Raw genomic sequence first — 27,205 nt, 5'->3', positions numbered from 1 at the left:
TGCCTGCACTGCAGCCGAAGCTGTCGACTCCATGAATTGGCCCCCTCCTGGGAGAATCACCCAGACAAAGGAAGGGGCACAAAGGGAAGATCGGAGTGGAACGCGTGCCCCCCTTGGGATGGTGCCGCGCCCCCCGAGGGGGGCGTCCCACAGTTTGAAGAACCCTGGTCTAATGGAATGGATAGAAGATTTCCTCCCGATTTCGATGGATCAAGCCAGACGATGCTGGTGCTGTGGTATAGTGTGGTTTTCGTGGACGGTCTTTGTGGCGTGTCCTCTCCTGTTGGTGCGATGACCTGGTCATCGCACCAACAGGAGTGGACACGCCAGAGAGACCGTCTGGCTTGATCCACCGAAATCGGGATGAATCCTTCTATCCATTCCATCAGACTCGCCCATGTAGAGAGCGCCCTCATGTGCCTCTCCTGCAATTAGCCATTTTGGCTACACCACGGATCCTATGAACCGATAATTAACATACGCTTGCCTGCTTACTTCTCCATTATCAGGGGCCCCGGCTGGGAACCCTGTAAGTTTTTACTGGCTTTCACTTATACCTAACGGTGTCACCAATTTCTCAATACTGAGCAGCGCAAGCCCCCAACAGGTGTCCCTATAGTGACCAGTCGTAAGGAGACCCGACATCCATTACGGGTTGAAACGTCGTCGACAGCTAAAAAGAGACAGACCGTGCACAATAGTTGCTTACACTTTCCAACTGTTCTTATTAATTGTTTATACCTTACTTGGTCGTCTCTTTGAAACCAAATGTAAATTAGAAACCTCCTGCTTTCTACAGACTATTACTTCTCACTTTAGTAGTATAAGTTCGTTTTCTTACATATTCACTTGGGACACACCATCACTTTGTTATTATTTGTATGTATATAATGTTGGATATGCTTTGTAAAAATTGTCTATGAATATTTACATAAAATATGCAAATTGATGATCAGATTCACCAAGTGTGTATACAGCTTCCTTTTTTGGTATCCCACATACCACCCGCATTGCCCTTGTGCCTTATACTTATCAGAAAAATATCTATCCACAGGAGCCGTTGTTGTTTTCATAAAACAGGTGTATCATTCAGGCAGGAACCCAATTCAACGGATATTCTATGTCTTTCACTAACAGTGATCCGTGACATGTATATCAAATAAGCATACCTATCTACAGTATTGTATAGAGAAAGGCTTTACAGTAACTAGGCCGGACTGGCAGTTCCAGGCATCAGGCGTTTCCCAGGGCAACTGGAAGAGTAGGGGGCCTTTTAGTTTGTGGGGCCGGTTTTGTAGCAGTGCAGGAGTTTTAAAAACACTGCTAATTTCCTTGTATATTCAGCAGGTTTTGGGCAACAATAAAAGTTCCAAGATAACGTTGGTGAACAATGTACCTGCTGGAGAGAGATGGGAGGAGAGTTTTGTCTAATGGCTGTTTGGACTCATCTAAGGTGGTGCAGAGGGTTAATACACACCTGCTGCAAAGAACGTGTATCATGCATATCAAAGGCCAATATTTTATGTGCATAGCTCAGTGGGTTGCTGCTTTTTGTTCTCTTCCAGAACTAAAATATAATTTTGCCTTATACTGTCAAGATCTCTCTCAAGTTTTTTGTGGGTCGAATAGTTAGCCAAGCCGGACAGATCAAAAGGTATCCTTTGCAGGACACTTGAATGCATAAGTACTATACTATGTTTGAGCAGCTGGCTGGCTTACATGGATGAGGATGGAGCCCTTGTGGGTTTCCGCGAGTCAGATCAGATTCTAGTGAAGAGTCCCTTTCTCTTCTGAGCCCTGCTTAACACTTGGGTACAGGAGGAACCCTGTATTTATGTCCTCAACGTTTGAGACAAAAAATACTCATTGATTTCTGAACAATGAGAGTAAAAGCGTTAAGGTACCATGTCGTTCCTGCTTATATTTTGCATGCTTTACAAAATCCTGCATTCCCTATGAGTGTTTGCTTTTTCCAGAATGTTGTTACTTTTTTTCAGGCAGTGCATACTTTGAATTGAGTCACATCCAGGTGTTTATAACGGGGCAGAATTGCGTTGTAGCTGAAGACATTGCGAGTTTAAACCGTTTATTAACTTCCCTGGTGTTTGTTGAAAATATGGGCATATTATATGATGCTCTCACAGAATTGGGTGACCTATCCAGAGGACTGCATATATATACAAGGCCAACCGTTCAATACTGATGCAGACTTTAGTGTCTGAATCAGTGGCTGATTCACCTGGGCCCTTTGCTACAACTGCATTAAGTGCTGCTGAACAGATGCAGTTTGCTGGTGTAGGACTTCAACAGAACAAAAGCTGTGTTAACATCAATAGGGCACAGTTCTTTAGGAGCTTAGCAAATAACCTGCAAAAAAGGATGACAATGAATAATGCATCAAATGTTTCTAGATGCACAGCCACAAACATTGACGAAATAGAATACAAAGTGTTGGTACATAGAATGAAACTCCTACAAGCAGTTTATTGGCCAGATCCAGTAGACATCTGATATGGTGAGGGAGAATTACAAAACCTTTGTAGCAGGTTTCATGTATTTTATACCAGGCAGTACGTCATTGATTTTAGAAAGTACAAACAAAATAGAAATGGAATCCCTGAAAGCATTAGTGCACATTATAGACACCTTTTGCACCTCCACTGCTGAATGTGAACAGGGCTTTAGTGTAATGAATGAGGTGCTCACACCACTGCAGAACAGAATAGCAATCAGTCATCTGTCTTCTATAATGTTCATAAAAACTTTGAGGCCTCCTGTCATAGAATTTAAACCCAAATTTTATGTCCAGAAATGGTTAGCAAAAGGGAGTAGAAGTGCTGATGAAAGAATCTGCATGGCTCGAAGACAAATGGCTTATGATTCCACTTATAAGTGTATTTGGTACAATCTGTGATTGGAAACATGTCCCACATTGTAAATGTATTTTAATGTGAATAACTTACATATTAAACCTTAAATAAAAATGTCTTTCCATTGTTTGAATTAAATAACGTTATAAGCTGTAACTGGTCAGTGTAATGCCAAACGTACTAAAAATTGTTGTGTTTTGCTATTTCTAGCCACACTTCTGACTCTGCCCACTGATCCAATCCTCAGGATATTCCCGCCCCCTGATTCTTTGCCCACATTTCCCCTACTTTTTTTCCCCACTTCGACCACGGCCTGACATGCAGTATTCCTCTGGTCCTCTCAATTCCATTAAAGCTGAGCGAGGCCACCTTTACTGTGTCGTTGCTTTCTGTGCCCCTTGCAGCCCCATTCTCAGCCTGACCAGTCTCCTTGCACGGTGACCACATACAGGGGAGGGCAGGATGCATGAGAGGCAAAAATACAGCAGGTGTGCCCTGCACGCGCGCTCTGAGTACAACCAAAGAAAGAGAGATAGAAACCCTCATCAGACTGTTAAAAAAACAATACCGTGATTAAACAGGAACTCGTGGAGAACAAGTTTCTCTTTCAAAGTGAAAAAAATAAAAAAAATAACAAGGTTAGGAGAAGTTTATTTTATGTCCATGGTGCTTTGAAGAGGGTCAAAAGGCAAGACATGAAATGGTGAATTGTGGCATCCAATGCACCATGTGGGTACAGACCAGGCGCGGATGGGCGCAGACGGGCTTGACTTGGGGACGCCAGCGGCGGGCCTGCTGCGCGTGTCTGATGCACGGACGCACTGCCGGAAGACTTTTAAAACCCGTCATAAGAGGGGCGTGGCCAGAAGTGTGGCAAGCACCAATCGCAGTGCGCCCTGTGAGTGAAAACAGGTGAGGGAAAACTAAAGCACAACCCAGGGGTCCAGCAACCTCTGACCTCTGGCACAGGCTTCACTGTGCCAGAGGACTACTGGTAAAGCAATATTAAAAAGACAATGAAAAGGGGAGCAATTAAAACATAAACTAATCAGAACTGCTATAAAATGGGCTGAAGCTCTACTCAAAGATAGCGCACCCCACGGAGCCAGGCAACTCCGGAAACAGGCACTTCAGGGCCTTACATGGAAAATAACAGTTGAACCAACCTTATCGTGATCAGGAAATTAAAGTATCAAACCTTGCGATGATGCAAGAGCATAGTACCCTCGAGCAGGAATCACCCTCAAGGTGCAGTAGAACTCTCCTGCCTGCCTTTAGTTGCCCAAAGCGAGGGGTTAACAGCGGAGTGAACATGATGAGCGAAGGAAAGATTCTCCTGAAGACTCACACTCAATGACCAGACCTTTTCCACAGAGATTGGAGGTCACCAAAGAACGAAGGCTGTGAAGAGTCGCTCCAGCAAAGTTTCTTTATTGAAAAGTAGGAGTTCAGACATGTCAGTGTTAAGGTTCAGGAAGTTGAGGTCTATCAATCGCTGGACAGTGCGAAAGGTGGCTCTGGGATTCAGTATACCACTTGGTTCAGCTGGGCCGGGACCTGTGTGTCATCCATATACCAAATACTCAGCATCCAAATTAGTGGATAAAGAGCTGCAGAGGTTGAACACAGAGATTAAATTGCACCAGGGGCAAGGAGGATCCTTGCAGCACACCCCCATTAATCATATCACGTGGTGACCAAAATGTAGCCAATCGTATAAACTGAGGGAGCCCCATCAAGAAGCAACTAGACCAAGGCAGGGGGTTCCCTTTGTACCCAAGTCTGGGAGTCTTCTCAACAGAACCTCTCGATGCACCATGTCAAAGGGAGCAAACAGATCCAGGAGCCTCATTCCAGCGGCATCATCTTGATCTAGTGCGGCGCTGATGTCACCTGTCATAGATACAAATAGCATCTCTATGCCTCTTAGGCAGCCATCCAACAGTTTGCCTTCTTCCAGGTTGATGGACAGTTGTTTAGCTCCCAGCTTTTCTAAACTTTTTCCTAAGGCAGGTAGAAGTGTTACCTGTAGATCATTCTTCACGTCAGATGCATCCAGACTGGATTTTGTTAAGTAGTGTGGTGCATGCATCTTCCTTCCATGAGGCCTGAACCATCCCAGATACAAGTAAGAGTTTAAACCCTTCAGTGATCCTTCCTTTCAGTAAAAGACCAAGAGCTTGAAGCTCAGCTGGAGTGTGGGAGGTCTTTGGAGGACCCAGCTTTACAGAGGCTAAGAGTGGAGCCTCTACCTCCCCTCATACCGGCCTGAAGCTGGGCCACCCTAAACGAGGGCCCTCCAGCTGCGCGGGGTCCAGATTTTCTGCGATTGCATCATCCTTTTACCCTGAAGAAAAATCCTACAGAAATACACTCACTACGGCATCCGCGAACACATGCAAATGTGACAAAGAGTTAGGTGAGTTATTCTTCATACATCATGGCAGGTATTTTCACAGCTACTACTACTATTCTAAACTATGCAGGTGCCAGTATTCATGGGAATGTTGAAAGTTTGGGCATCTACTCTTACTCTGGCCGAACCAGGTATGCTCACAGCTTGTGCTCTGTTTATTTGCTTTGTTTGTGTTTCTTCCAACACCTTTCCAATGGTAGCTACATTTAGGTTTGCAGTGCCTAAGCATATCAAAATCAAGAATATTTGAGGTTAGCTGCAACTTAGGGCTAGCAGGTAGTACCAGGGTGTACACTTTCTGCATTCTATTTGTTTTAGAGCCTGGGCCTGGGGCACCTTGCCCATGAACGCATGAAAGCTCTATCTTCCTATTCTACTAATACTGTAAAAGAAGCTATGCTGATGATGTTTGAGTAGACAGCACATGCATAATGGACACCACTGGCTAATACTTTTTTTTTTAATTTGGGGGTGGTGGGGCTGGAGGAGTTGTGAGAATAATCAGAGGGAGGCGAGTTATCTCAAATATCTTGAACAGTATTTTTAAGTCCAAGCAAACTATCCTCAAAGTGTTGTGTGTTTATAAAGCACAGTTTACTGATGATTGTCTTACAAAGTGAAGCATAATGTTCTGAATCCCATTGAGTGTTAAAATCAAACATTTGTCAGTGAAGGGAGACCCTTAGTGTAATTGTGACTCCAACATTTTGATGTGGCTCAGCACCCATGTTCAAACTCTCGGCCCTCCCAAACGTTTGAGTGTGGTTGTGCCCGTGGAGGATGAATCACAAGGATGAGTGGTTGCAATCCACGGCACCACAGACCGGTCACTGCCGCAAGAGGAAGGCACAGTAGTAAAGCACACTCTGGGCACCTGTTCCTCACCTGGCACCAATACGCACATTGTCACCATCCCAACATAATGTCATGGACTAAGTTCATTCGAGTTATACTGCAACACCATTCTGGAGGTAAATCACGGGAGATGGATCTCTTACACTGTTGTATTTTAGAATACACCATATTTTCAATGATGGAGTCAGTGAAATAATGGAAAAGTGGACTAAAAAGATAAGCTCAGATGTAAATATGAAGTTTGCAATGACAACAAATGTGCAGCATAAATTGATATCTACCACTGCATTGTACCAAAGTGACATTGCAAGTCGCTAATGGCTTTTAAGCATCAACTGCAGCACTGCCATACATTTGCAAAGCACAATGGAATGGAAGCACAAAGGGTAGGTGCCTGGCAACTCACAATAAGATAAACCAAAGGCCTGTGACTGCTTCTGTAGCCGAAAACCATTGAAAGATGGCTGAATACCAAGAGCAGTCGCTAACTAATCACGCAGTCGAAATGATCTTTGAGGTCAGCTTCTACTGTGCTAATGGGAGATGCAGGCATTGTGTGAGGCAGACAGTGGACAGTGGAAAGAAGTATACTGCCCACCACCTGCATTTCATTATATGTAAAGGAGCCACAGGACTCGGATGAGGCAGACAGTGGACAGTGGAATGAAGCTTACTGTCCACTGCCTGTCTTCCACTGTAAGAATGGGAGCCAAGGGCCTCAAATGAGGCAGACAGTGGTCCAGTGGAATGAAGCCTACTGCCCTCCGCCCACCACACTGTATGAATGGGAGCCAAGGGCCTCAAATGAGGCAGACAGTGGTCCGGTGGAAAGAAGTCTACTGCCTACCACACTGTGCCAATGGGAGCTGCGGACATAAGGTGAGGTAGGCAGTGGTCCAGTGGAATGAAGCCTACTGCCCTCCGCCCACCACACTGTATGAATGGGAGCCATGGGCCTCAAATGAGACAGGCTGTGTGCTAGAAATAGGATTTTTGGTAGGTTAGGGCATGTGCCAAAGCCAGGCAGAAACCTCCACTCTAGTCAGGATAAGGGAGTTACACTCCTAAATTAACCCCTGCTCACCCCCTTGGTAGCTAGGCACAAGCAGTCAGGCTTATCTTAGAGGCAGTGTGTAAAACATTTGCACATAACCAATAGTAATACAGTGTAAGCACTACAAAAGGACACCACACCAGTTAGAAAAATATCCAATATTTTTATATCCTTAAGACAAGACCAAAAACGATAAAAATCCACAATACAGTACTTAGAAATCTTTAGTTATCAAAATAACCTTGAAAAACAGTTCCTTGAAGTTGATAGCTCCGACCGGGGTTATCACGGTGTCGCGAACAAACAAAGCCAAACAGTTCTGGCTGCCCTTGGCGTCACGGTCCAGCTACGGTATCGGGAAGACCGGCAAACAGTACTTTTTAGAAATGCATGGCATCAGCGACCTCTCGTTGAGCTTCCGAAAGCACAGCTTCCGCCGGCGTCGGTTCCGGAGGTCAGTGCAGGAGTCGTCGGGCACTCGAAGTCACACGCGTTGCCGATCAAACTCCTCTCTGTTTAAGTCACGAGCACTGGCATCGGCAGGCATCGGGTGCTGTGGGCCGAAGTGCAGCAATGTGGCGTTCGGTGCCCTCAGGTCACGGTGCGAGCATCGGCGCGGTGGCGACGTCAGATGGCATTGGTGGTGAGACCAGGGTCGCGGTGCAAAGTGAATGCAATGCTCATCGCTGTGCTGGCAGGTCGCTGTGAACGCAGCGTCGTCGTCATGGTTGATGAGCTGTCATCTGGAATCGATGGTACCGGTGTCGGTAGGCCAAGGCTGCGGTGTGAGATGAGGGTGGTGTGTCGTATAACTTTACGAGCGGTGCCCACGAACCATGGTGCAAGCAGCTGCATCAAATTTGGTGTGGAGCCTCGTCGCCAGGGAGGCCAAGGCGTCGTCAGGAAGCAAGGCGGTGCAGATTGCGGTGCGAGCAGCGGCTCGGTGGTGGCGTCAGCAGGCGTTGTCGGTGAGGCCATGGTCACGGTGCAGCATTGTGGCGGTGCCCTCTGCGGTGCCCTCTGTGGTACCCTCTGCAGTGTCTTCAGGACACGGAGTAGGCAGCGGTGTCGTAGATGCCGTTGGGTTGCTTCTTCCTCTGTTGCAGCACAAAACACACAGTCCCCAGTGCTGAGGGCGGAAGAGCTTGAAGTATTTGCTGCTCCGGAGTCTTCTTGAACCGGGGGCAAGCTCTACCTCAAGCCCTTGGAGAAACTCACAAAAGTAGATTGCAGAAAGTTCAGTCCAGTCTTTTCAGTGCCCAAGACAGAAGCAGCCACTGCAGGCCAACACAGCAAAGCACAAGGCAAAGTGGTAGTTCCTCCTCACAGCTTCTCCAGCTCTTCTTCTTGGCAGTCTTCTTGATCCAAAAAAGTTCTAAAGTTCAGGGGTCTGGGCCCCAATATTTATATCCCAAAATCCTTTGGTCTCTTAGGCAGAGAGTTCTGCCTTCTCTGGTGTGACTTCCTGGCATAAGGTGGAGACGGCATGGTCAGAGGCAGACCAGGCCCTTTGAGGTGCAAGGAAATCTCCTCCCCCTTCCTCAGTTGCAGCCCAAGTCTATTCATCCCTTTCCTGACCCACCTATAATATCTGGAGCCACTCCTGCTCCCCAGCCTTCTGTCACCCAAAACCAAGACAGGAAACCCACATTCCAGCAGAGGCACACGGGATGACTGAGCAAGAAAATAACTACTTTCTAAAAGTGGTATTTTCAAACACATATTGTAAAAATCACCTTCACTAAAAGATGCATCTTTAGATTTTGAGTTCAGGCATACAAAACTTTATTTTCCCACCCAACTCCCCTGGCCAGTTATGTTGATAAGATGTTATACACAAGCTCCCCATTCTGACCTATGGGGAACAGTCCTATGGGGAACAGGTAGCCTTGCAATAGCAAAAAACGAAATTGGCTGTTATTCGCTATTAGGACATACCACACACACCAGGGCATGTCCTACCTTTCACATACACTGCACCCGGGCCACAGGGGTACCTTGGGCCTACCTTAGGGGTGGCTGACATGTATGAAAAGGGAAGGTGAGGGACTGGTAAGTGTGTGAACTGGCCAAATCGACATTGCAGTTACAAACTGCGCGCAGACTCCGCAATGTCAGGTCTGGGTTACTTTTTCAGGGCTACTCACGTGGGTGCAACAATCAGTGCTGTGGGCACACTAGTAGCATTTGATTCACAGGCCCTGGCACACTCAGTGCACTTTCCTAGGGACTAACAAGTAAATCAAATATCCAATCATGGAAACACCAAACCATAACACAATTTACCACAGGAGCACTTTGTAGTATCTTGGTTTTAGTGCTGTTCATGTCATCCACTGCTCCACCAGTGGAACACTGTGGAGATGATGTAATATGGGATGTTGGGCTCTAGAAACCACAGTTGGAGAAGGGCTGAGCGCCTTGCTGGCTGCTCCTGGTAGGACTGTATTACTGATCTTGTAACTAACCTGAATAAATCCTCATGAACCACATCTACCTGCTTGGAGTGATTACTTCACACTTGCACTTCACCACTGATCAGCAGTGAGAAAGTGCGCAGAAACACTACGCCAGCAAAAACAGAGTCAAAACATGGACGTCAGAAAGCAAAAACTAAGGGGAAACAGGCTAAAAGATGCCAAGTCTAACACATGTCCCCTCCAGCTGAAAGTAGGGAGAACTACCCACCCTCCTGGGAGTCCTCTTCACTAAGGCGCAAGAATCTTGACTGACCATCAGCGTTGGCGTGTTCTGTGCCAGGACGGTGTTCCACAGTAAAGTCCATTCCCTGTAGGGAGATGGACCACCTCAGCAGTTTTGGATTCGCACCCCTCATTTGTATCAACCACCTGAGGGGCCTGTGGTGTGTCTGAACCCGGAAGTGAGTCCCAAACAGGTATGATCCCAGCCTCTTCAGTGCCCAGACCACAGCAAAAGCTTCCCTTTCTATGGCACTCCATCTCTGTTCCATGGGGAGTAGTCTCCCTCTAAGGAAGACTACAGGCTGGTCTAGGCCCTCTTCGTTCAGTTGTGAGAGCACTGCTCCCACTCCATGCTCTGAAGCATCAGTCTGCACGACAAATTCCTTGGAGAAGTCGGGGGCCTTAAGCACGAGTGCTGTGCACATGGCGGCCTTCAGGGCATCAAAAGCCTTCTGGCAGGACTCAGTCCAGATCACCTTCTTGGGCTGCTTCCTGGAAGTCAGCGCTGTTAAGGGGGCAACAATGGTGCCATACCCCTTAACAGAGTCAAAACCGGGAGGTCAGAAAGCAAAACCTCAGGGGAAACACGCCAAAAGATGCCAAGTCTAACACTGTGGTCAAGTTGAATGAAGCCTACTGTCCGCCACACTGTACCAATAGGAGCAGTGACCATCTGGTGAGGCAGACATTGGTCCAGTGGAATGAAGCCTACTGCCCACCACAGTGTACCAATGGGAGCCGCAGACATTGGTGAAGCAGGCAGACAGTGGAATGAAGCCTACTGCCCACCATCAGCCTTCCACTGTACCAACCAAAGAGGATCGGGCAGCCATTATTTACTTAGACCTCGGTGCAGCCTTTGACACTGTTGATCAAAAAAAAAAATTTTATTAATATTTTTATTTTGTTTTGAAAAGGAAACAAAACATCAAACAAAGCATGAATACACAATACACAGTGAATGCCAATCGACCACATCCTTCTATGGCAGCTATAGTGGCAAAATGTCTTTTGCAGGTGAGGCTGTATCCGGGCTCGAACAACCTGGGCGCAAAAGGATAAAGGGTCGTATTGACAGTGCTCGTGGTTACCAACATTAGTATCAAACATTACATCTTTCAAGGCTCCTCTCCCGACCTCTCTGGCGGTGATCCCGTTCCTTCTTCTCCCCCCACATCTAGACCACAGAGCCTTTGACACTGTTGATCATCATCCTCTCATTCATAGAGTTTCAAGTGCCAGTGTCGGGGGTAGAGCTCTAGATTGGCTCGCCTCTGTCTAGGAAAATCATTCCTTCCAGGTCTTGGATCGGTTTTTCTGTTTGGCCACTCTTCCTCTGAGCTGTGGCGTTCCTCAGGGCTCTTCTTGAACCTTTACATGCAACCCTCTTGCCAGGATTGTTCAGTCATTTGGTTTGACCTAGGTCTCATACACTGATGACACCCAGCTGGGTGTTTCAGTTACCCCAGGCATTATTTACACTCTTCTTTCTTTGACTTCCTACCTTCAAGCAGTGTCCAGGCGGATGGCTGGATGCAAATTAAAGCTCAATGAGGACAAAACGGAAGTGATGCTGCTTGGAAATAACTTTGCCAGCAACCTTCCGAATCCTCTGTCTAACATCTTGAGCCAGTTGCCAGCCCCATAAAATGCAATACAGCGTCTTGGGATGTAGTTGGACACTAGCCTCCTCATGGACCATCAAGCGAAGAAGCTTGCCACCACGTTTTATGGCATCCTGAGACTGCTGAGAAAGGTTATCTCTTTTCTGCTGTTGACAGCTAGGAGAGTGGTCGCCCAGGCCCTGGTGCTGTCCCGCCTTGATTATGGAAACACCCTGTATCTCAGCTCGCCCGCTATGTTATTAGAGAGTTGCAGACCATGCAGAATGAAGCAGCCCAACTTTTAATGAAAATTCCCAAACACCAGTCTGCGAGGACATCTCCCAAGGATCTCCACTGGATACCGGTGGAACGCCAAGTGCAATTCAAGACACTTTGCATTCTGCACAGGGCTTTAAAATGCAAAGGGCCCTCTCTGCTGAGACCGCTAGCCTTTCGTTACATGTCTGCGAGAGCTCTTAAATCTTCCCCTGCTTGGACCTAGAGGGTTCCTAGGATCAAAAGATCCCGATGGGGCGGTCGCTCCACCTTATTTTTGGCTCCTGAAGTTTGGAACCCTCTGCCGCTGGAGCTGTGTTATAAGGAGTCTGAACTTCCCTTTCATAAGGCATTGAAGATGTGGCTTTTCCGTGACTGATTCCCTTGCAGTCTTATCCTCTTACGGTGTTTGTTGCAGCGCTGGGAGGCCTTTGGGTGACCATGCGCTATACAAAAGCACTAGACTAGACCAATGGTAGCCGTGGGCCTAGGATGAGGCAGACAGTGGTCCGGTGGGATGAAGTGCACTGCCCACCACACTGTACCAATGAGAGATGCAGACATTGAGTGAGGCAAGCAGTGGTCCATTGGAATGAAGCCTACTGCCTTCCGCCAGACTTTCACTGTATGAATGGGAGCCGTGGGCCTTGGATAAGGCAGACAATGGATAGTGGAATGAAGCCTACTGCCCACTGCCTGCCTTCCACGGAGGCAATGGGAGCCGCGGGCATCGGGTGTGGCAGATGATTGTCCAGTGGAATGAAGCCTACAGCCCGCTGAATGCCTTTAACTGTGGGAATGGGAGATGCAGGCCTGTTCGCCACACTGCACCAATGGGAGCCACGGACCACGGGCCTCGGATGAGGCAGGCAGTGGTCAAGTGGCATTAAGCCTATTACCCACCACACTGAACCGATGAGAGCCACGGACAAGGGTGGAGGCAGATAGTGATGCAGTGGAATGAAGCCTACTGCCCCCTGCTTGCCTTCCACTGTACTCAATTAGAGCTGGGGGCCTCGGATGAGGCAGACAATGGACAGTGGAATGAAGCCACTGCCCACCGCCTGCCTTTCACTGTATGAATAGGAGCCGTGGACATCGGATGAGGCAGGCAGTGGTCCAGTGGAATGAAGCCTACTGCCCACCGCCCGCCTGTCTGCCACAGTGCCAATGGGAGACGCAGGTCTTGGATGAGGCAGGCAGTGCTCCCAGGTACCACACTCCCCATCTCCAAGACTTTTGATGATCTGGCTGGACAGTGCAGCTGTCACCAGACAATTATGTGAGAACTCAAAGGAAAGGGGAGCCAGGAGTTAATGTTTCAATTGGGCAGAAGTTGTGTGTTTCCATAAAAAAGTGCTTGACCTCCATGCAGCTGACATCATTTTGTTCATTTATCCAGCTGCCTGAGCTTGAACTTTCAGGACCAAACAGGACATTGTAAAGCTATAAAAGTGTCTTAGATAACTAGAAAATGTGTGGTGTATTTCTCTGGTACCAGCACAGATGGAAAGCTTAACCAATATTATTCTACAGGTCTTTGCTTCCAGAAAAAAACATAGCAATTCCCCTGATACCTAATTGCAATGCTTCATAATACCATACAACATCCTTTAAAGGCAGACCTATTGGCATTGCCAATGCTTGTTATCTAATTGTGCCAAATATTTTTGTTTTTGCCACTGTGTCCCTTTAAGGGGTATTTGCTGCAATACCAGCCCTTTGCAAGTTTCGCAGGCAGAGATGAGGGTCGCTCCTTTCTGCACTTGAGTCGAGTACAAGGATTTGCAGAGGAAATCCTGACTCAATATTCAAGGGGCAGAATTCCTGCAATCCTTGCAAGTGACTCTTTGGAACCTGATTAGAGCAGCGCAAAGAACTGGTGAGGACACGTCGCAGATGAAATACAAACACAGCATCTCCATTGGAACAACTGTCCCCGAATCTATATGATAATCTAGAGACCAAAACACTATAATCCAAAGAAAACAAAAACAACATAAAGGATGGAAGAAGTAAGCAGATAAATTCTTGGTGACACATAGATACTGGAATAAAAATGTGCAAAGAGGTATCATAATAACAAAAATAATGATGGTTGTTTTAAACTGTCACCCATCACAACTGGGGTGAACATTTGGATGAAATACGAGGAAAGAGATCTTTTCTCTAACCCGTCAAGAGATAGTTTAATGAGGACAATTTTTTTATTTTTCTCCCATGGCTCCCCAGACCCAGTGTCCCCAATCACCCCCCTCTCCCCGGGTAACCCTCCTCTCTAGACCTTGGCGACCTTTGAAACCCCCCGTCCGACCCAGAGAAGAGAACCTAAGCAAATTGAAAAAAAAATCAGCCTACCTTTGACATTGATCCATAAGCAACCAATGTAGGTGGCTTTAGGGAACTCATGCCTTTTTTAACATAAAATTATAGCTCACCATTCCATCTGCAATAGAAAAGTATCCACTTCTTCTGGATTACTAATATTATACCTTTTGTTTCACCACATTATTTTTAGCCTTGCTGGGAGTTTCAACTGTCCCTGAGCTCCCTTACTCTGTAGCTCATTCATTCTAGTGCCCAGTTCCCACTGCCTCTGGGCGGTCCTCTTACCAAGGCCTATATCAATCAATCAATCAGGAGTTTGTTAAAGCGCAACTACTCACCCGTAAGGGTCTCAAGGCGCTAGGGGTGGGGGGGTGCAGGTTCCATTCCATCAAGGAGGGGGTCTGTCGAAGAGCCAGGATTTGAGGTTTCTTGCAAAGATGGGGAGCGATGTTGTCTGTCTGAGGTGGAGCGGAAGGGCGTTCCATGCTTTGGCCGCGAGGAAGGAGATGGAGCGGCCTCCCGATCTGGTCTTTCTGGTGCGGGGGACCTCGGCGTAGGAGAGCTGGGCTGATCGTAGGGACCTTTGGGGTGCGTGGAATTTGAGCCGGCTGTTCAGGTATGCTGGTCCGGTGCCGTGGAGGGCCTTGTGTGCGTGGGTGAGCATCTTAAAGGTGATTCTCGCCTCGACGGGGAGCCAGTGGAGTGTGCGCAGGTGCTGGGAGATGTGGCAGTGTTTTAGCAGGTTGAGGACCAGTCTTGCGGCGGCGTTCTGGATGTTCTGTAGCTTGCGGATGAGGTTTTTGTTTATTCCGGCGTAGAGTGCGTTGCCGTAGTCGAGTCTGCTGGTGACCAGGGCGTGAGTGACTGACTTTCGGTGTTCGAGGGGGATCCATTTGAAGGTCTTACGAAGGAGGCGGAGGGTGTGGAAGCAAGAAGATGAGACAGAGTTGATCTGGCGGTCCATTTTGAGCTCGGAGTTCAGGATGATTCCCAGGTTGCATGCGTGGTCTGTGGGGGTTGGCGGGTTTCCGAGGCCTGATCTAATTTGATAAGTGAAACCATCGTGGCTTAAGGAACCCCCCTTCAGAGCCCGTTCCAACACTAACTCTTTCACAGCTAAAGTCAAAAAGTTTATCAGAATCTTTCTAGGAGTCTTCCGGTCTGACTTCAGCTTAAAAGGATCTCTGTGTGCTCTCTGAATCTCCTTCAACAACTGGCCTATCCTTCAAAACTTCCTCTCTCAGGAGGCCACATATAAAGGCCTTAACATCTCCTTTCTCTGCCTCCTCCGGGACTTTGAGGAATCTCAAATTGTTACGTTGAGATTGAGTTTCCAGCCTTTCAAAGTGGTTTTGCAGCATTCTGTTTTGTTTTTTTAATAACTCAATTTCCTTGGAGTTACCCGACACTGCTACTGATAAGGCTTTAACCTCCCCTTCCAAAATTCCAGTACGCAATGCAAGGTCATCCAGTATCTCCTCTAGTATCTCACATTTGTCACAAATCCCTTTTTGATTCATCTCGAAAATCTCAAATTTTGTGAAAATGTCCCGCCTCAAATTTAGGAACAGCCGTTCCATAGAATTTTCACCTCGATCACTGTATAGACTGCTATCGTTTTGCTTAGAGTTCTCCACCTCCCCCGCCTTTACTACTTCCTTGAGATGGCACAATACTGTAAGTTAGGGCAGGGCTAGAACAAAGATTAGGACAAGATTTGGGGTTTATCTCCAAACTTGAGTTTTCAACTTGTACCTCTTCCCCCTGTATGAGTCCTGCCAGCGGAGCAAATCGATTCTCCAAGGGAAGTGGGGCTGTGTGTGACTTGTTCCCCTTTGCCTGTGAACTTTCAACCTATTCCATGATTTTAAAATAAGATCTTGAGGTTGGTGTAGGTTTTACAGGCACATGCACTTCCTTTGGACCACAACGTCTTGGTTTCCCTCCCGACTTCGGCACCTTCTTTTGAGGGGAAATCCCTGCAGCTTTGTTAACTGCCTGCTCGCTAGTGCCTCCTCCCCTACCTCCTTTTCCCTTGCTTTTACCTTGTGAGAGCGACCGAAGCTGATAACGACTCCTTACTCGATTTCCCGATGGATTATAAATCGTACTTTCAACTTCCTCCGTGATAGCTGACTCAATTGAGGGGTTAACCCCTTGCGCGCTAGCGGTTTTCCTGCTGTGCGCTGGATTTTTCAAAAACCCGCGTTACATGACGAGCTCAGCTCGTCATCAGCATACGAGCGCCGTAGCTGATGACGAGCTCAGCTCGTCATCAGCATCGAAGGGGTTAATTAGAGGGAGATTTGCCCCTACTCCTGTGTTTAGCACTTGCGATGGAGGCTCCTTTTCCATCAGCCTCAGTTCCTCCGCGTGCACCCTTGTACCTGCAATCCGCTGGTCTTCTCTCTTCTCCTACCTCCAGGCACAACTTTCAATTGCCCATCACCCTGCGTGTTTAGGCGCATGGACTGCACTGCTTCACCCTTGCAGTTCTCCGCGCTGATCTCAAATCCGATCTTTTACAGCTACTGGAGTACAGTGCGTCCTCTACCTCTCTCGACCCGGAAACCTGCAGCCGCAAACGCCGCACGAGTCTTTTGCAGAAGACGTGCTGCGTGCTGCCAAATCCCCCTCTGCCACTCCACATCCCAGCCCATAAGCACATTCAGGTTGGGTAAGCCCGTTTTTTTGTTTTTTAATGGCCCTTCTCTATTCGTATAGATGTTTTATGAATGTCTTATCCGCAAATATATTTGAACCGCATTTGAACCCCATGCATGCTATTTCTAAATCAGGCTCTTTTTAGCGATAAAACTCCATTCTCTCTTCTTTCGATCCAGAAGCTCGCGCGACCTGCGTCAGCCCGCCGCCATGTTACCCCAGTTTCAGAAAACAACGAGTACCATAGATCCTGAGTATGGATGAGTTTAAAGTAGATAATTTCCTAACATGGAATGTTAATGGGTTGAGGTCCAGGAGGAAAGTCTCCCGGAATATGGAAGCTCTTAAGAATAGTGTTGCCCAAATTATAATACTACAAGAGACTCATCTAGAAAGAACCAAATGTAGGCAATGCTTCGACAAATTTAGGTGGCTCCAGGAGGTAGTAAGCTCTGACCAGTGAGGGAGTACTAGAGGAGTTGCCATTATTATTAAGAGTAATAGCGGAATAAGATTAGTTAAATATGAATCTGATTGTTTGGGTAGATAGTTAGTGGCAACTCTTTTAATCCAAAACAGACCTCTGGTATGGCTGAATATTATGGGCCAAATAATGATAACCCAGAGGCTCTAATTAAGACGGAAACAGCCCCTATTGTGTTGGTAGGAAATTTTAATTTATTTATGAACAAAGGACTAGACAAGACCTCAAAAGTTAAGTATACCAATCCTCCAAGAACGTTTTCCAGATTACAAAGTATGATGAGGGAGCTTAATTTAATTGATATTTGGCGTACCAAGATGAGATAGTCTAGAAAGTTCATGTTCTACAGTAAAAAGTTTAGGCATCACTCCCGTATAGATTATTTTTTGTTAGATCAAGAACTGTGTGGAGAAGTAGTTGAGGTAGCTCATACTCCTGAGATACTGTCAGCTGTCAGATCACTCTGCAGTAGTCTTGGCTTTGACGATACACCAAAAAGAGGGGCAGAGAAGATGGACATTAGATAGGACCATTCTATTAGATGAGGATGTGGTTCGAGATCTAAGAGAAAAATCTGAGATTTATTTTCACGTCAATAATGGTTCGGCAGAAAACCAAATAGTTTGGGAAGCCTATAAGGCTTACTTAAGGGGGTTTTAAGATTTATAATGCCGGGGAAAAGAAGGGCAGAGAAGCAAGAAGATGAGTACAAAATCAAAGAGATTAAGGCAAAGAAAGAGAACTACAGAGGGCTTCAATGGAAGATACAAATAGTGTCCAATCTCTGAGCAAAGAGCGACAGAGGTTACAAGTAGCATTCCAGGCGCAGATTGATAAGAAAGTAATGGACAGATGGAAAGCTAGTAAGCTCCAGCATTTCGTCTATGGACAAAAATGTAGCTCCGTATTAGCCTGGAAGGCCAAGGCAAATAGAGCCAGGAACACAATTCGAGAGATAATTAGTAGGAGATCAGGGGAGGTATTGCATACTAATGCTGATATATGCAGAGAGGCCTGTAGTTTCATGAGAGACTTATACAGTGAAGATATTCAACCGGGCCAAGAGGGTATAATCGAGTGGTTAGGATTTACGATACTCCCACAGTTAACTAACGAACAACAGAAGGCTCTGGAAGGAGAGATCACGGATGGAGAGATAAGAGCCCAGTGTAAGAAAATGGTAAAGGGAAAAGCTGCCGGGCCTTATGGTCTCCCGGCCGAGGTCTTTCTTTGTATTATAGATACCATGGTTCCAGTTTTAAAGGTTTTATTTAATGCAATATACATGAGTGGGGAAAAAGCCCCTGGTTCTTGGTCAGAGGCCATTGTAACCTTGATCTTAAAACCAAACAAGGACCCGCAGAGAGTAGATTCATACAGACCGATCTCCTTATTAAATACGGATTACAATATTTTTTCCGGAGTTATAGCTTCTTGGGTAGCCAAGGTAATAAAATAGGTTATTCACCCCAATCAAAGAGGGTTAATACTTGGGAGACAACTCAACAAATTACCATTTCAGTTGTTAGGGGTGGCAGATATGGCTGAGGTTCGGAATTTACCCCGTAGTATAGTAGATGTGGATGCAGCCAAAGCTTTTGACCAGGTGCATTGGCCGTATTTCTGAGAGTCCTTACGTAGTTTCGGCTTTCCGCAGAATATGGTTAGGGTGGTGCAAAATCTGTATCACGGCCCTAAGGCCAAGGTCTTGGTAAATGGGGAGTTCTCAGATTGGTTTCATATCTTTAGGGGGACAAGACAGGGTTGTCCCCTGTCCCTGCTTCTTTTTAATTTATATATAGAGTAATTTATATATATATTATAAATTAGCCACTAGCTAATTTGATAAGAGCAGATACCACCGTTCTTCCTTTTAGATTGAATGATTTTGAAGTAAAATTAGCATTATATGCGGATGACTTGATGTTGTATACAAGCAACCCGCATGATGCAATCCCTAACCTGATGAGGAAGGCGGAGTCATTTGGCCAGGTCTCTGGGTATAAAGTAAATATGGGAGAAACTGAGATAATGGAATGGAATCAGGATCCACAGAGTTATGGTGTAAAAACACAAAATCGATACCTCAGGATTTTGATTACACAGAAGTTGGAGGACATTACAAAAACAAATTGGAAAAAAGCTAGTCAGGAAGTGGCAGGGTTGATGTAAAAATTGGTGAACCTCCCTTTAAATATTTATGGTTGGGTTAACTTAATAAATTTTGGAAAAGGTGATGGACAGAGTTTCTGAATGATGCAGAATACTCCTACCCAGTCAAGAGATCAGGGCTTGATCCATCACCGTTTTTTAGCTCACTGCACCATCCCAGCTCAGAACCTGGCTATATGCAAATTAGTCTGTTCCTGTCCCAGTGCATGATGGGAACAGGGCAAACCAAACTACCAAGCCAATTCTTATACTGGGAAGGAGACAAGCTACCGGGGACCGGTTTCTGGCATTTCAGCCGTCGTCGGCCCGGCATGCTTGAATCCTGATGGTGCAATGAGCAAGGGACTCACGTCTGAGTATACCCTGCCACACTTAGTGTGGATAAAATCAATTTTGGAAAAGGTGATGGACAGAGTTTCTGAATGATGCAGAATACTCCTACCCAGTCAAGAGATCAGGGCTTGATCCATCACCGTTTTTTAGCTCACTGCACCATCCCAGCTCAGAACCTGGTTATATGCAAATTAGTCTGTTCCTTTCCCAGTGCATGATGGGAACAGGGAATACCAAGCCAATTCTTATACTGGGAAGGAGACAAGCTTCCGGGGACCGGTTTCTGGCATTTCAGCCGCCGTCGGCCCGGCTTGCTTGAATCCTGATGGTGCAATGAGCAAGGGACTCACGTCTGAGTATACCCTCCCACACTTAGTGTGGATAAAATCAATTTTTGAAAAGGTGATGGACAGAGTTTCTGAATGATGCAGAATACTCCTACCCAGTCAAGAGATCAGGGCTTGATCCATCACCGTTTTTTAGCTCACTGCACCATCCCAGCTCAGAACCTGGCTATATGCAAATTAGTCTGTTCCTGTTCCTGTCCCAGTGCATGATGGGAACAGGGCAAACCAAACTACCAAGCCAATTCTTATACTGGGAAGGAGACAAGCTTCCGGGGACCGGTTTCTGGCATTTCAGCCGTCGTCGGCCCGGCTTGCTTGAATCCTGATGGTGCAATGAGCAAGGGACATTGCACCATCCTTCATGTCATCCTTCCAAAAATTACTTTCCTCTTTAATACTATCCCGCTAGCCTTTAAGAAAGAGGATATAGCTAAGCTCCAGGGGAAAACAGGAAGGTTTATTTGGGCATCAAATGGTCCCAGGATAGCCTGGAAGAAATTGTGGAGAAGATTGGAGGTGGGGGAATTGCACTTCCAGATTTACTTGCTTAATGGTATGGCTTTCATTTTGAAAATGTGCGTATGCTGCAAATAAGACAGTTACGTTGATTGGCTTACTTTATGAGACTTTGTTAGTGGATATTTCGCAAGGTCAACAGCACTTTCTTTTTAAATATGGAGGCCCTACGTTTTTTTAAAAGTGTGGTTAAAGATCTTGAAGGCCGCATTGAGCATGTGGATATATGTTAGGAAAAAATTGAGGGTTCCATAGTTCTTGATCTGGGCACCAATTTGGAATTCTCCAGGGACCGCTGAATGTCGGAGGGATCAACTTAGTCAGCCCTTGAAACTAGGGGGCATTTACTATTGAGCTGATCTCAAGGAGGCTTAAACATGCTGAGCTGGGAAGCTATGAATAACCTGACTAAGGGGCAGTTAACGAGGTTCAAATAATAATAATAATAAATAGGTCCATTTATAAAGCGCACTAATGCCAGTGTGTCCCCGCGCTGCGGTAAAGTCAGCCAGAATTAAAAAACCCACAGCCCTCACCCTACTAAACTTGGGGAAAGAGAAGCGTTTTTAATTTTTTCCTAAAACATCTCTCCTGGGCCTCCATGCGGAGCTCCATTGGGAGAGCATTCCATTGCTTGGCCGCCAATAGTCGGAAGGACCGACCTCCCATCCTGGCCTTTTTGATGGCAGGTACGCACACCAAGCCTACCCCCCCCTGACCTCAGCTGACGTGTGGGAACATAGGGGGACAGGAGTTCCGACAAATACGAAAGGGCCTTTCCCTGCAGGATCCGGTGGCAGACACAGAGTGCCTTGAAGGTGACTCTTTTTTTTATCGGGAGCCAATGTAGCGCGACCCGAGCTGCCCTGGCCAATGACCTTCTCGGGCGTCTCAAGATAAGGCGGGCTGTCGCATTCTGTACTCCCTGCAGATGGAGTAGGCACTTGGCTGGTGCACCTAGATACAGAATGTTACCGTAGTCTAGGCCCGACGTCACCAGCGCATGATCCAGAATCCTTCTAGCCGCCACGGGTAGTAGGTCCAAGGTTTTACGCAGGACCTTCAGGATCGCACAGCAGACGCCTGCCACCTGCCTAGTTTGATAATTGAAAGAAAGGCTGGGATCCAACCAGACTCCCAAGTTCTTTGCCTGCACACAGGGAGTGGGTGTCACTCCCAAATCCTGGGGCCACCATGCCGATGACCACACAGTCGGGCCCTACCCACCACAAGCACATCCTTCTTGTCGCCATTCAGCTTCAGGCAGTTCTTAGCCATCCAAGCAGCCAATTCTTGCATGCATGTCCTGAAGCTGGAGGCAGCCGACTCCGGTGCCTGAGTCAGGGAGACCCCCAGCTGCGTGTCATCGGCATAGGATACGACCCTGATCCCAAACCCCTCAGCAATCTCCGCCACGGGAGCTACATAGATAATAAACAGGGTTGGGCTCAGGGTCGAGCCCTGCGGCACTCCCTGGTTCAGCTTGATGACCCTGGAGTAGTTTTCGCCATGTCTCACCTGAAAGCACCGACCCAACAGGAAAGATTTTAGCCAATTCAGGGCACTGCCAGACACCCCACCCTTCCTCAGACATTGCACCAGTGTATGATGAGCTACAGTGTCAAAGGCCGCACTTAGATCCAACAGGATCAAGGCCGCTGTTTGACCTGCGTCCACAAGTTGCCTGATGGATTCAGTGGCAAAAAGCAGAGCTGATTCTGTCGAGTACCTAGCTCGAAAGCCGGACTGAGTGGGGTGAAGAAGGTCATGTTCCTCAATATAGGCCGTTAGCTGTGCATTCACCAATTTTTCAGCCACCTTTGCGAAGTACGGCAAAAGGGAGATAGGGCGTAGGTTATCTAAACGATCTAACCCGAGGTGCTGTTTCTTAGGGAGTGGCAAAACCACGGCTTCCTTCCAGCACCCGGGAACACCACACGTTCCAAAAGAAGTCCCCACCAGATGTCTTATAAAGGGCTCCAGGCATTCCAGACTCCCTCTTAACCTTTTCGGAGGAGCCGGGTCCGTGGGGGATCCGGACTTAATACTACTACAGATATTAATCAGTTGTTCCGGGAGGGGCATCGAGAATTCCTTCAGCCCTCCTCCCTCCTCCACAGGTTCTCTTTCTTCCAGCCCCTCCTCGGCACCTCTGGCCGCTTCCGGGAAGTTGGAATACATTTTTTCCACCTTCTCGGAAAAGAATTTGGCTATCTGGTTACAGAGCACCTCTGAGCCCACGGCCGGTGCTGCTAAGCTGTTAATAGAGGCTTAACTCCTTGTAAACCTTGAAGAGCTCCCGGGTCAAGTTACAGTCTGAGTCAATTCTCTCCAAAAAATTATCAGCCTTAGCCCTTCTGATTTGCTTATGGTAGCTCCTTAGCACCTCTTTATAATGTTCTTTCCCCTGCTCTGAGAAGTCTACCCTCCAGAGCCTTTCCCGTCGTTTACACCCAGCTTTTGCTGCTCTCAGGGCCTCTGAGTACCACAGGGCCGATCTCTGAGTTCTGTGCTGTTTTCTCTTAGCCCATGGGGCCGTACAGTCCAGAGCTTCCATGATACGTCTATCTAAGTTCTTACATGCCGATTCAGCATCGCTGCCCCCTGGTGGACCAGCCTGCACAAGGGCCTTGTTAAAAAAGTCCCTGCGAAAAGACCCCCCACCTCCTACAGATCGCTGTCTTACTGCTAGGTTCTGATCTCTTAGGCCCCAGGCATATAATCGCAAATGGCACTAAGTAGTGATCCATCCATGTGACAGGCAGAGGGGTGTGGGCCACAATATCCTCCCAATTTGTAAACAGTGGGTCAAGAAGATGTCCCTTTATGTGAGTAGGGGCAGTGGATCTAAGTCCTAATTGCAATGTGGCCATTTCCTAACACAATTCAGTGGGCGTGGTACAGGTCCTATCCTCAAAATGCATATTCAGGCCCCCTAGCGCCATGAATTTCTCAAAACGCAAAGCTGGTTGCGCAAGATAATCCAGTATGCTGGACACAAAGCCCTTGGCTTGGCCCGGAGGCCTGTAAAGTAGAACCCCCTTTACAATGTAGCTTTGATCCACCTCAAGCGTAAAAGTCCCTGCCTCACAGTCTGGCAGATTACTATCCTCCAACGTGCAATGGACGTGGTGTTTATAAATAAGTGCGATGCCACCCCCCCCACCCCCCTGCCACCTCTCCTATCAAGATGGCTAATCGCATAGCCCTTGGGAAAGGCTTTTACAATATCCGGGGCTGAGGTCTCTGAAGGAAACAAAATGTCGATCTGGTCGTCTACCAGTTGGTCGTAGACCTCCAGTCTGTTTCCTAAGGGTCCTGCAGTTCACTAAGCAACACTTGAGTTCATTGGTCATCCCCTAGTCCTCCCCACTTCCTCCGAGAGTGAATGAACAGAATCTGTAACCTCCCCTTCTGCTGTAACTCACCATACTATGTTTATAACAGTCCTTACGGTGGGGGCGCAACTCATGTAGTTCTTGGGAGCCATACTGGATTTTGATTCTTTTCCGAGCAGAGGTTCGGGCCCCTGGCCCCGTCTGGCCGCAGATGGGCGCAGACAGGCTTGCCTTTGGCGCGCCTTCGGCACGCCAGCATCGCAGTCGCGGAAGCATTTCAATAAGTAGCTGTCTGTCAACAACTCGACCGCTGACTGTCCCCCCTGAAGTGTCCGGCTCTCCCTACCCCGCCCTCCGCGCAATGGTACTGGTTACCACGTCGGACCAGGGCGGGTAGGCGTAACAGTCGAGCCCAGGACACAGCTAAGGTAAGGATTGGCCCCAAACAACTAAAAGATTATTTAAAAACTCGGTGCAGGAGCTTAGCACTGAGTTTTTAAATAATCTTTTAGTTTCTCAAGATTGCAATTAAAAACAGGCCAATAGTGTAACGCGGCAACAGGGCTCTGCCACTGCCCAAACTCACCGAAGCGCGACCACCGGCTCCCCTTCCTTTATGCCTGCCTGTCAACAACTCGACCGCTGACCGGCCCCCCGGAAGTGCCTGGCTCTCCCTACCCTGCCCTCCGCGCAATATTATCAATTGAGCTCCTGGTGGGCTACACAAGATTGGGTGGAGGAAGAGGAGACAAAATTCAGTCAGGTGATGTGAACTGACCAGTGGAAAAAATAAATGTATTTTTGGTATTGGGCTTTCCTGGAAACGGATACGGAAATTGAAACTGAAATTTTGAACCTGTGGGGTGAGGAGTTTGGTGAGAGAGATCTAAAGCAAATGTGGTGCGATTTTTATGGTATCTTACGCACAGTAGTAAAACCAGCCTCACTTAAACGCAATCATTTATTCACCACATATAGAGTATACTGGTCTCCTGCGAAGCTGTCCAAGATTTCCAGTAATACATATAAACCCCGAAGATGTATGTTGATAGCGGCAGATGATGTACACTTATTCATGTTATGTCCAAAAATATCATCTTATTGGAATTCAGTCTGCGATTTTATAGGAGAAATTATTGGGACACAGATTACAGTAAGTCCCCGCCTAGTTTTCTTTGGGCTAAATGCAGAAGGAGTTTAGCTCTCGGCGCTTAGCTCAAAGTTCTTGTTTTATGTAATCCTGTTAGCTAGGCGGGAGATCTGTAGACATTGGAAACCGGAAAGGCCTCCGTGTTTGACTGAGTGCCTTAGAAATATTATATATATGTATATTATGTGGAGTGGTGTGGCTCACTGGTTAGAGGCGGCAGACCCGGAAGCAGAGGACGGCCAGGGACCAGGGTTCAATTCCTGACGCGGCAGGGTCGTGAACCAGGGTCAGCGGACTCGATAATTCTCGCCTCGGTGCCTACTCTAACCAGGGATCACACTCAGCAACTCTGGGCATTAGCTTGCCTCATCTCCACAACGGCCCCCCACAGACGCCGGGGATGCCTGGTCTCACCCTGGAGATACCCAGGAGGGACCATCTCACAGGGAAAGGCAGGACGGGTTCCCCAGCAATCTATAGCGCCAGGACGCCTCCGGGTAGCAGTGCATTTTACAAGACACACACATTTACGTTTACATTTACATGTATATTATATATACCAGTGAGTCTGATATGGCATGTGATCCAACAAGCGAGAAGAAAACCTGGGTTCAGTTGGTAAGGTGGAGAGAAAAGACAATGTGAGTCCTATGATTAAGCTAATCGTGTTGTCAGCCATGGTATCTCCCTTTGGAAGTGGACACCGCAATTTACTTGTGGATTACTACTCTTTCTTCTCCTCATGGGTCACCGGTCGGGTGCCCTCTTGTAAGACCCAGAAGGATCAGAGTACACCCTAACAAGAATGTTGGCAGAATGAGGACAAAAAGAAAAAAACAATGAAACTATTGTTTAGAATAAAGTAATATAGCATAAATCATTACATAATATATCATATGGGATGGCTTAATGTAAAAGAAAACATAGGGTAATAAGCATAACATAATGCATGACAAAATACAATGTAAAATAAACATAGCTTAAAAGAAGACGACATAATGTGAAAAATAGACCATTACACCATCAATAATTCAATAACTAGAATTCCTGTATGTTTACATAACATAACAAAATATGACAACATAATGTCAAAATAATAGAATATAACATTTCCTAACATAGTAATGTGTTGATGTAGTAGCATAACACCATTACATAATGTAGCATTTCATTACAGAGTGTGGCGTTTGTTATACCACACAACACAACATGTAACAATATGACATAAGAGCCCGGCTCCATCTGGAGTTGGCCCAGCAAAGCTATTCATTTTCAGAACTGTTCGATGTGATAGCTGCCCTCTTAAACCAGGGGCTCGAGGCACTATATAAATCCGTGTAACGTAATGGAAAAAAGCACATGATCGAATAAAACGCGTTCTACCTTGGTCTCTTCCTTCAGGGCTGTTGGTAATACTGGGTGGTGATTGGGGAGCTCTCGTGTCAATCACTGTCCTTCCGTCATTTTATCTTTTGACAGCGCGTCTTTGACATTATATATATATAATGCCGCCAATCCTACAAGGTTTCAGAGAAGGCAGGAGAGGCTGGGATCAGCGAGCTGCTGTAGCTGGGCTCAGGCTGCAGGGAGGGTTGGGGCAGAGAAGGTGGAACCATGTCTCCTTAGGTAGGAGAACCCGTCTGTGGTCCTATAATGCCATCTAGGGCTTCTGGTGGCATTATAAACCACTAGACCTTCATCCGTGGGCTCTATAACGACGCAAGGACACCTTCCAGAAGGCATTATTGTAGTAATCTCTCATGCTGCAAGCGTCTCCTTCCCACTGAATCAACTATGTAATGGAATTTAGCCCGCAGCCGAGGGCTATATCAGTTGTTGAAGGCCCTAAACCTGAGCTACGGTGAGGGCCTATAATGATGGTGAGGGCCTTTAACAACTGGTATAGCCCGAGGCAGATGGGCTACAAGACTATTATAAGGGCAGGTGGAGAAACAAAAAGACAAACATTGGAATGTTGGAGCTCTGGGCTTATACCAGCCATTAGAAGCCCGGAGCTATTTCATTGCCTCCAGTTGAGCTCCCAACATTCTAATGTTCTAATATAGCCTTATTGCCCACTGCTGATGGCTGTACCA

This window comes from Lissotriton vulgaris, chromosome 6, assembly GCF_964263255.1.
Source record: "Lissotriton vulgaris chromosome 6, aLisVul1.2, whole genome shotgun sequence".
Classification (NCBI taxonomy): domain Eukaryota; kingdom Metazoa; phylum Chordata; class Amphibia; order Caudata; family Salamandridae; genus Lissotriton; species Lissotriton vulgaris.
The sequence above is the reverse complement of the archived record's forward strand: the minus strand, read 5'-3'. Positions refer to the sequence as shown.